The sequence below is a fragment of the Nelumbo nucifera genome, chromosome 4 (genome assembly GCF_055504915.1).
Source record: "Nelumbo nucifera cultivar China Antique chromosome 4, China Antique-T2T, whole genome shotgun sequence".
Classification (NCBI taxonomy): Eukaryota; Viridiplantae; Streptophyta; class Magnoliopsida; order Proteales; family Nelumbonaceae; genus Nelumbo; species Nelumbo nucifera.
In genome coordinates, this window is record NC_142652.1 from 54308909 (window position 1) to 54320877 (window position 11969).

General features: G+C 40.2%; 1 long non-coding RNA gene across 1 annotated transcript; it reads left to right on the forward strand.

The window, feature by feature from the left end:
- The first annotated feature begins 356 nt into the window (after positions 1-356).
- Positions 357-2347, forward strand: LOC104610156 (uncharacterized). The gene is made up of 4 exons (XR_016068722.1): positions 357-836; positions 967-1004; positions 1347-1482; positions 1588-2347. It is a non-coding gene; the product is annotated as an uncharacterized LOC104610156 (long non-coding RNA).
- Positions 2348-11969: the final 9622 nt, after the last annotated feature.

Sequence of the window (11969 nt, forward strand, 5' to 3'; positions counted from 1 at the left end):
TTAAAACAAACTTACTTAATTAATGTTAATTATTTTTAACATCATTATTAATTATGAGTAATTAAATATAAGTACTTGTTATTAATTATTAGCATTTAATTAAACCGGGTTTGGTTTAAAAACAAACAGAATTCATTAACATCTTTATTAAGTATCAGCAATTAAATATAAGTACACAACTAAACTGGATTTGGTGTAAAACCGAACCGATTTAATAAGTTATGATAAAAACAGTAAATCCGCAAATATTGGGCAGATCCGACGCGAAACAATATCTGTCACCTTTACCCGACGTGAATACGCGCATGCTGTGATCACAGCCAAAACATGACCAGTGGCAACTTCATAAGCAACAATGTATGAGCCTCTCGGTCACCGGCGGCCAAAGGTAAATGATCGCGGGTGGTCGGTGAACTCATCAGATATTAATGAAGAGCCGGTGGTCGCCTGTATTAAAAAGAAATACATCCCCTTTTTGGCTGAAAGTCGACCACCGACGGTTTCATAAATATCACCATATGAGCCTCCCAGTAACCGGCGGCCGGTGATCTCGTTAGATATTAATGAAGAGCCGGTGGTCGCTTGTTTTTTTAAAGAAACATCCCCTGGCTGAAAGTCGACCACTGGCGGCTTCATCTACATGGAAGGTATGACGATCCCGGCCACCGGCAGCCACACATAAATGATCGCAAGTGGCCGGCGGAGAGTGCAGTAGACCCCTAATAAATTTTTATAATACCATTAATGCCCTTCGAATAAAAGAGTATAAGGTTTTGCCCATTGACACAATCTTCTCTGCAACCAGCGGCGGTTTCTCTCCTTTAGCGAACATTAAGGTAAGATTTCATTCATGGCGGAGTGTTCTCCTTCTATTCACTGCGATTTATACTCTTTTTCTTCATCTCCTCACTGTGATTTATCGTCTCCTTCATCTTCTCACTGAACCAATGGCGGGTGTCGTTCCAGCGACGGCGATCTATTACCAGCGGTTGAAATCGCAATAGGTTGGTGTTTTAGATGGACTGCTATTTGTGTTTTTTGACTCCCAGATGTTTTGTTTGAGAACCAGTATATGTTTTCCCCTGTTTCATAGTTAAAATCGATTTCTTGTCTCCTTCATCTTCTCACTGAACCAGCGGTGGGAGTCATTCTAGCAGCGGCGATCTATTACCAACGGTCGAAATCGCAGCAAGTTGGTGTTTTAGATCAACTGCTATTTTCGTTTTTTGACTCTCAGATGTTTTGTTTGAGAATCAGTAAATAGTTAAAGTCTGATTTCCATCCCTAAAAAATAGTCAAAGGGACTAATAGCATGTCTTACTCTGATTTCCATCCATTCAATCAAGCACGCGATTGAACCTGTGAAGTGGTTGGGAAATCAATACAGGACGTATCAGAAGACATCGAAGAATGTTCCTAAGACGCCTCGGGTTTGGTTGGGCACTCGCGTAGTTCATCTTCGCAGAGTTCAAATTACCCCTTGTAAGGTTTACTTCTATGGTCCAGAACCCATTCTTTCCAATCTTGTTTTACACCATTATCCTTAAGAGATTGATAACTTTATCCGTGCTTCATTCATTGATGAAGAATTCGATAAAATCTCTCCAACGGACTTGTATTTGTCACGTAAATCTTCTACAAGTGATGATGACAGATACATGGGAATTTATAGAAGGATACTTTCTGTTTTGAAAAATGATATAGTAATCGGTGACCAGAAGTTTGAGTTTCTTGCTTTCTCATCAAGTCAGCTGGGAGAAAATTCTGTGTGGATGTTTGCTTCAACGAATGAGCTTAGTGCAGATAGCATCAGAGAATGGATGGGCGATTTTCGTAACATAAGAAATGTGGTAAATTTTGCAGCAAGGCTGGGTCAGTCTTTCGGTTCATCCATTGGAACATTGATTGTGAATAGCGATGAAATTGAAGTTATTCCTGATGTGGAGATTGAAGGAGAGGATGGAACCAAATACGTTTTCTTTGACGGAATTGGCAAGATTTCTGTTGAGTTTGCACGCATAGTGGCAGCCAACTGTAATCTCAAGGATTACTCCTTCTGCCTTCCAAATTCGGTATGCAGGTTATAAGGGTGTTGTAGCCTTGGACCCAACATCTACAAGGAAGCTATCGTTGAGGCCAAGCATGGCCAAGTAATGCTGGGTTTCATCAAGGCAACCCAGCACGGCCAAGGTTCCACTTCACAGGTTCAATGGTAGGTATTCTTAGTTCGGTTATCTCTTATTCTGTTATAGATTGCATATTGCCATATTCTGCATTTTTTTTAGGAAAAGTTCCACTTCTCATGTCTGAAAACTTACAACCCCACTTCCCACATATTCTGCATTTTTTTAAGAAATTGCCACGTGTCAGATTGAGGGGTTTCAGATTGAAATCATTACTTTAATATATATATATATATATATATATGCAATTCATGGATGTGATGCAACTAATGAAAAACCCATTAAAAGAGAATAATGATTTTAACAAGAAAATCTGAACGGTAATCATGTATTCAACTACAAAAAATGAACAAAAGAAATTCTAACAATATGCAAAGTCTTTGGTTGACTAGGGGGACCAATCCTAATAGGCTACTTAGAGCAAAAAAACTCAAAAAAATAATGATTATAATAAACAAAAAAAAAAAAGAAAAATAGCATCAAGCTTACAATTAGAAGAGCATCCTGCCTTGTTGGTCACAAGCGAAGGCCTCATCCGTGTCACTGATTAGACAAATTTAATAATTCAATCTCAGCTTAGAGGAGACTTGGAGAGAACGGGAATCACTTTAACTAAACCTTGTTCAACGCTTTCAGCTTTAATCATTAAAAATTCCCCACGCAAATAATTTCATGGGGTTTGAATTCTTTGCATTTTTAACGGTCCAAAGCTGAATTAGGAAGATAGGAACTCTTGGGATGTGTTCCCAACGATGAGGTAAGCAGTTGGACCTTTGGTTAGTTGCAGTCCTATGTGAACATTAAGCTTAGGTACATAACAATTGAACTGGGCTAAAAGAGTTTCAAGCATAGGGTTCTTCTAAGGGATGTTGGGATTATGGGGGATGATTTTCTCTAAGGCTTGAGAGAGGGAGGATAGAGCACGATTTGGATGTGAAGGGGGTGTTGTTCGTAGGTGTAGAGTTCTCTCCATGTTAGAATGTGTATCTTTGTGTGTGAGAAAATTGATATTTATACAGTTTTGGGAGGATTTTGTTTGGGTTATGGTTGAGCTGGATTGGAATTTCATGTGGCGGCTTTCGCGGTCATTGTCTCTCACTAGCCACATCAGCACCACACAACAGATAATCATTACCAAGGAGTGTCTTGCACAGACCGGGAACTTAACTCCACTGGGGAAGACGAGTTATCCTAAAGACCTCGGTGGAGGACCTCATCTTCACAACCTCGGAAGCTTCATCTGACTAAAACACAGACGTCCAACTATAAATAGATAATCTCCACTCAAGGTAAAGGACTTTGGGACTTAGTATTCTTGCACCCACCTCTTTTGATCGGACCAACATTGTTCTCACTTGCTCGGCCCGACCATCTACCTTTCCATTCAACCAACTTGAGCATCGGAGTGCCTACCCAGGGAACAACTCCTCGAGCCTCTAACTTTCCCTCTTGGTTGGAGATCCCAATGCGTGGCTTCGTCCTTCCACCTCGGCTTCATCCAATTGGCAAGATTATCTAACTGCTTCCTCGGTTTGAGACACCTCGGAGCGGACAACATCAGATTCACACCATATGTGGGAAACACACAAAAAGCCATTTCCAAAACCTCTTTCCGCGCACTCAAGACAACCATGCCTAGACACACATCTAAGCGCTCTGAAGCCCGCTCCTCATCTCAGGGTTCACGGTCTCACCGTAGCTCTCCACCTTGAGAGCCCCAATAACAGACCACGGTCAATCGAGTGCAATTCCAAGTGATACAATAGAAGGTCGACCACATTCTTGCAATGATGAAGATGATGGGACAACCAACTCAAGCCCCTCAAACCGTTCACCCTACCGCGTAGGCGCTTACAATGGCTAATCCTTGCACCGAGGACCCCAAAAAGCGCCACCCAAATAAGTAGATGGTCCGATCCAACCATGAAAGTCAGCAATCATCCAGAAGACCAGACTCTTTAGTTGGGTCCCGTACACATGATATGTTAGACAGTTGTATGCCCTTAGCTCCAATCAGAATGATGTACATTATAAATTTATTGTAAATGAATAAAGTACATATTTGATTCATGTTCATGTGGTGTGTTTCTATGTAATACCCTTAAACTGGACACTTATGAGACTCGTGTTACTTTAGAATGTTCACAGCCGTTGGATAAGTCTGGGGAGATTTATCCTGCCAATGCTGGCACTGGTGTGCTGCCAAATGTTGGGGTGGCCTGTCTCAGCCGCCAGGGAGAGACCCAAGGCACATTTAGTGTAGGATTAGTTGAATCTTTGAACCGGACCAGATTTCCAGTATTGCCCTGAACCTTGGAGATTGATGGGCAAAACTATAATGTTACACCTGACCCCTAAACTCGATTATGATACTGCACTAGGTGTCGGATTGGGTTGTCTTTGATATGCCAATCAGTGAGATCCTTAGCGGGGTCAAAACCTGGGTATGTTGGGACAGTCTGAGAATTCATCTGAGTGGGTGATCATAGTGACAGGATCAGACCCTTTGTTGGACAAAGGTAATGATCGGGGATGCACTCTCTCTGATGGAAACCAAGACTGCCGGCAGCCGATTTCAATCGTTGAGATTTGTTTTGCAAAATATATTTTATGCGATATAAAGTATATATATTATGGTTTCCAAACGTTTGCAAAAGGTTTTAATTCCCGGGATCCATATGAGTAGAGAGTGCAACACTGTTCCTTGCAGCCGAGGGAGATGTCATCTCTTGTCGGGCAGTGTTTGATCATTATGGGCTAAAAGGTTAAGTGTAAGACCATTAAGGGTAATACCTGATGGGCTAATCTTGCATCTGCCCACAGTCCCTGGGTGTTACAAAGTGGCTTGCCCCAAAGACCACTTAGGGTAAGTGTTGGGCCCATAGAGCCCATGTGATGGGTTTCAGGGGGTGCCTGTCCCTAACAGTGTATTCAACCAGGCCTTATAACAAACGCTGGGCTGAACCCATGTGGCTGATGTATAGATCAATGTTTGGGTCCCACGCTATACAAGGAAGCCCAACTGGGCAACAGTTTGGAAGGCAAAGTGAGCACATAACCTTATTGGGCCTAAAGCCCATTTCGAACTGGGCTGATTTGATCAGTTAAATAAGGGGCGAATTCTGGGATTGGATTAGCAGATAGGATTGGGTCTTAACCCTATCCACTCAGAGAGTCCAGATCTAAATGTGATTCAGATCTGGAAACCTCCTAAAGAGATTAGGAGATGGCTAATCTAATCTACAGATAAGATAAGGGTTTACCCTTATCACTTAAAGGGAATTCTGATCCAAATATGATTCGGATCAGCAAATCCTAATGGGATTAGGATCTGATCCCTTTAAGGTTATAAAAGGAGGAGGGGGCGGCAGCCTTTATACACACTAGTTCACCACCTGTCTTCAGAGCTGAAATCCCAAAAGAGAAAATTCAACACATCTGCGAAAATTCTCTCTTGCCGCCTCCTTCCTGTTGTCGCCTCACCTGCCAGTTCGATCTCCAGTTCAGTAGGAGAAATCAAGATTGGATCTTCATATCAGTTCCTTGTGAAGGGACTGATAGGAAGCTGTGTTCACGTGTCGTCCTGCTAATTCTTGCAGGATTAGGTTCTTGGGAAGAACAATGTTGATTCTGCTCCATCCTACACTGCGCCATGTTCAGTGGGAGCAGTCTTTGGATCTTTCCTTGGGCGTGAACACCTTCGTTGGGAGATTTTATTTCTCCGTATCAGGTATAACCCTCTCCTACTGCTTTTGTTCAGATCTGGTTCGATTTATGGTTCAAGATTGATCTTTGAAAAATATGATTTTTCTAAAATAGGGAATATGATTCCTAATAAGATGGAGAGAAATTTTTGAAATTCACCCATTCTATTCTGCAAGATTCGGGCATCCATACGATGGATATTCATCCCTTCAGTGGTATCAGAGCCAGGTTCAACTCTTGAACCAAATTGAATCAAATCTGAACCTGCGCAAACGGGCAAAAGTCGTTCTACCCGATTTGCGCAGATATAAAGTTTTTTTCTGGAAAATTTGTATCCAGTTGATGAGCGATTAATCTAAAATTAAATTTTATAAGTCTGATTATTATTTAGAATTGTTCTTTATAATTTTCTTGATTTTTTGGTTGTTCGTAGACATGGAGATCGAAATCTTGATTGGCGCAGGAAACCTGCAATTTTGTAGATTCTTGATTATTTTATTACATTTGGTCTGTAAAATAATTTTTTTTAGACTGAATGTATAGGCATTCGATCTGATGTAATTATAATAGAAATTTGGTTTTCTATTTATTTTATTGTTGGATCGAAGATGGCGGTGCAAGGAAGGAGATTTCGCAGATGGGAGAATCGCTATCTGCGATTTACAGTTTATGAAATTGCAAACTGTGATCTAACCTTTGTTTTGCAGGATGGATAGTGCGAACAGCCCTATCTGACTGATTCTTGAATTTCTTTTATCAGTATTTAATTTCAGATTAATTTCTTGAATTAAATCTTTAATTAAAAATCAAACCCTAGACCCATTCGAACCAAAATGGTCCAAACTGCTTGAACCGAATCTAGGGTTCGATCAAGACTGAATGTCAGCCCTAATTCTCCCTCTAATGGGCATAAGGATTGATAATTAATTGAATATTTAATTCGGCCCAACCTATAAAGGCCCAGTTTTAAGTTGTTAAAACTGCTAAAAACCCACTTTGTTGATAAAGCTATATGGACCAAATTGATCAACCCTAATTTCGGCCCATATACCTAGATAACATTAATGGTTAATATTATGGGCATTAAAATGGGCTTTACAGATATTAATTGATTGGATCAATTCTCCCCTACATGTGATGTATGGATGTGTGATGTGCTTCGTTCATGGGCCATAAGTGCTTGGCCCATGTTGATTCGATAGTGGCTCTTGCGCACACCATGGCTGAATGCACATCATTGCCATGGTATCCCTACTGGTCATTGGATGACCTCCCTCAGTGGTGGGCCCCACACCTCCTGAAGAGGATACGTGGTTGAGCAGTGTTTGATCATTATGGGCTGAGAGGTTAAGTGTAAGATCATTGAGATTAATACCCAATGGGCTAATCTTGCATCTGCCCACAGTCCTTGGGTTTTATAAAGTGGTTGGACCCAATGACCATTTAGTGTAAATGTTGGCCCATTAAGAGCCCATGGTGACGGACTCAGGGGTTCACTATCTCCTATAGTGAATTCAGCCAAGCCTTGTAACAAAGGCTGGGCTGAACCTTATCTGATAGAGGCCAAAGGGAAAGCTCATAAGATGAGTGGATGAGATCCTTCACAAAAGGTGGTGGGGTTTTACAGCTGAAAAAGTTGGCTCCATGCACCCCATGTGATTTCCCACATTTCTAGAGACACAACTGTCTCCGTCACTGAAATTGAGGGAAACTCTGAGATGCCCAAAATTGAAATAGAACATAGATTAAAAGCCTTTTCTATGTGATGACATGAATCAATTAGATAGTGGACTAATAAATCTGCTTTGCCTTTACCAGAAATGGCAAACGAAAACTTCACCAAGTTGTTGGATGATAACACACTCAAGGGCCCTAATTATGCTGATTGGTTCCGAAACCTTATGATAGTTCTGGTGTCCGAGAAATTGGATAAAATTGCTAAAAACCCTGCTCTGAATCATCCAGGTGACAGGGCTTCTGAGGCCTGAAGAAAAGAGTATCAAGAATGGGAAGAGAAAAATTCTCTTGCACGGGGTTATATTATAGCCTCTTTAGACAATCAGATACAACGACAATTTGATAAGATCGAAGTGTCCAACGATATATTGGATACTCTGAGGACTATGTATGAAGAGCAAAACCGTTCTACTCGACAAAAGGTCTTAAAATTGTTTATGACCGCATAGATGACCGAGAACCAAAAGGTACATGACCATTGTCTAAAGACGATGGGTTATATCAATGAACTGGAGGATCTCGGGTTAGGGCTACATCATGACACCAAAATTGATGTTGTCCTCAGTTCCTTGCCTCCATCATTCAATTAGTTTATCATAAATTACAACATGAATAAATAAACGTTAGCCTTCAGGAACTCAACAATATATTGTAGAGAGTTGAAAAACTAATTAAGAACGATAAGCCGATACCCATGCTTGTTGAAGGTGGCAAATCGGGCAAGAAAAAACGGAGGCTAAAAGGAAGGCTTAGAAGAAGGGTAGCAAAACTAAAAAGCAGAAAAAGGATAAGGCATCGGATGCCAATGCCTGTCACTTCTGCAAACAGACCGGCTATTCGAAGAGGAATTGTCCTCAATACCTGGAGACTAAGAAAATAGGTACGTTCGATTCTTTCATCATAGAGACCAATCTGTTAGTCACTTCTGCTTCCTGGTGTATTGACTCTGATGCTTCGACTCATGCGTGTAACTCACTACAGGGGTTCAAGATAAGCAGAAAACTAAGTAATGGAGAAGTGACACTTTACTTGGGGACTTCTGTAACTGTTGCAGATACAACCATAGGAACTGTAGAACTAGTTTTCAAAAAGGAACAATTGTACTGAAAGATTGTCTTTTCGTACCTAATTTAAAAAGATATTTGATTTCTGCCTCAAAATTTTGCGTGGATGGTTATTCTATTTTGTTTAGTAATGTGATTACTATTAAATGGAATAACAAACTCATAGCATATGGGGAACTTAAGAATGGTCTCTATGTTCTCAATCCCTCTCTACAAACCAACAATACCGAAACTATGTCGGAAATAATCCCCAAGAAAAGAATTTGTGATACAGTTAGTTTGCTGAGAATAAAAATTATCATTTCTTTATCCCTTAAGATTCAGTCTTTTATACTTATTTAGTGCCTAATTGGACTCACTATTCTTATATTTTGATTTAGGGCGCGAAAGGAGGTATTAGGTGAAAAACAAGGCCAATCGGGTAATTTTGCATAGTTTCGGCACCACGTGGTAATTTGGGCATAACTCTCCTATCCATACTCCGATTGAGATGATTTAAGATGCATTGGAAAGAAAAGGCAAAGTTCTACAACTTTCATGTTTTGAGTTTTGATAGATTCGGACTGCATCAAGGTCAAAATCGGGCCTGCAGTCTCTGCAAATTCGTAGAGAAGCCCAATTCGCAGAGAGCCCCAGATTGCAGCAAAGCCCAATTCGCAGAGAAACCCCAGTTCACTGGAGAAGACCAGCCCAATTCAGCATTCAATAGTAGGGTCCATTCATCATTCCTAATAGAATTCGGCTAAGAGTCTTAATCAGATCTAATTTTTATTGTAATCTTAAAAAAAGAAAAGAGTTAGAGTCCAACTTAGTTAAGAGTTTCTATTTACAAATAATGATAAGATTAGATCTGAATTAGGAAATAAGACTTTCTATTTTTTTGAGAAAAAGAACTCCTAAGAGGAGCTGAAAACTGCTCCCTCCTAAGCACCCAAGGATCATCAAATCTTGGAAACAAGAATTCAGCAAGAAAGGAGAAAAGAAGCGGAATACGCCCTCCTCATTTGTAAGTTGCGATTTCCCCAAGAAGTGTGTGTAAGCTTTTATTTTTTGGTTCAAGGTTAGGGAAGCTTGATTCTATAAACATTGTGAGATCTAATTGATTTTTATTTCAGTTCATTGTTTATGAGTATTCATATGTTTTCTGTGATTTCCTGTCAGGATTATTTTTATTGATTAAGAAAGAAGGATCCTTTGCTCATTCTATAAGAATAATCTATGGCCGATTGAACCTCCAATTTAGTATATGATTGGTAGGTTTAATCATGGTGATAACTAACATAAATTGATTATAGACAAGTTTTCGATTTATGTTAGGAGGACATATGATCTGGTTTAAACGGTCTGAGCTTGTGAGATCGCTGAACAGAATTGGGTCTCTCCCCACTTAATGCTATTAATAGGTTAAATCCTAAGAGCTTGTTTAGGATTGTCTATTAATAAGAGAAGTAATCAAAGAGCTTGTTTTGGTTGCTAAGAAATACAAGTAGAGCCTGATTGTTAGAGCTTGTTAATGGCTATAACCAATTTATTCATATACATATGAATTTATCCTTGCATCGATGATCAATGATAAGAATCTAAGCTGAACTTGTCCCTTCAACCAAAAGCTATCTCCCATCGATTTAATCCTTGCTTTATTTTATTTTATTTTATTTTCCTTGCTTTTATAACAACCCCTCTATTTTCTTTTCTCTTGGAAGTAAATCCATCCAATCCCTGTGGAGACGACATTGCTCATCACTATCTACAAAAATATTTAATTTGAGCAGGACATTTATCTTTGGTTGGATTCAACACCCACCATAGCCCCACGTGCCTGTGGCATTACCGACTCGGCCACAATATCATAGATTATATCACAGGGTTAGTAAAAGATGGATATTTGGATTTTCTAACCATAGAAGATCTTCTAACCTGTGAACCTTGCCTTCAGGGTAAGATGACGAATCAGCCATTTAACAGTAAGCTTGAAAGATCTACAAGCACACACTTGACCTTATACATACTGATGTGTGTGGTCCCCTAAATGTTAGGGCACGTAATTAACACGTTTACTTTGTAACCTTTGCCAATGATTATTCTCGATATGGTTACGTGTACCTAATGAGACATAAGTCTGAATCATTTGACAAGTTCAAGGAGTTCAGGCAATAGGTCGAGAAATAGTTAGGGAGAGAAATTAAAGCCCTTCGATCAGATCAAGGTGGGATAGTATCACAATTAACGAGGTGGGATAGTCTCTAACGAATTCAAGGACTACTTAAAGGACAATGGGATAGTATCACAATTAACCCCTCCCGCTACACCATAGTTAAACGGTGTGTCAGAGAGGAGGAACCAGACCCTATTGGATATGGTCCGATCACTTCTCATCCACTCAGAATTACCTACATCCTTTTGGGGATACGCATTGGAGACTGCAATTTACATGCTGAACTGAGTTCCAACCAAATCCGTTCCAAAGACTTTGTATGAGCTTTGGACTGGTAAAAACCAAGTGTGAGACAATTGAAGATTTGGAGTTGTCTAACACATGTTAAAAGAACTAGTGCTGACAAATTGGAATCTAAGACCAGTCATTGCCTGTTTGTAGGTTACCCCAAACGCTTTATAGGTTACCTATTGTATGATCCAAAAGAACAAAATGTGTTTTGCAGTCGAAATGCCTGTTTCTTAGAAGAAGATTACATCCTAGAGAATCTTCAACAAGAAGTTGTTCTTGATGAGGAGAGCCCAGGAGTAGTGAGAGATGTCCCACAAGCACCAGATACTCAACCTAGAAGGTCTACCTGAGTATCTAGGCCTCCAGTTCGTTACAGCTATGACCAAGAAAGTTACTTGGTGGAAGCCACGACAAGTTAGGAGGATCCCACGACTTATCCGGAAGCTATGTTGGACATAGATTCCCTGAAATGAGTAGATGCCATGAAAGCCACGATGAACTCGAAGGAGACCAATAAGGTTAAACTCTTGTGGACCCACCCTCTAGGGTGAAAGCAATTGTTTGCAAGTGGATTTACAAGAGGAAGAAGGGCCCAAATGGTAACATTGAGTCCTATAAAGCTCGTCTTGTGGTTAAAGGGTACACTCAGAAAGAGGGTTTTGGTATTCTCCTTGGGTGTGAACACCTTCATTAGGAGTTACTGCTACTTCGTATTATGTATATCCCTCTCCTCTTCTTTTGGTTTTAGATCTGGTTCGGCTTTGGATTCAAGAACGATCCTTGAAAATGCAGTTTTTTAAAATAGGGAATGCGATTCCCAAATGAGAGAGAGAT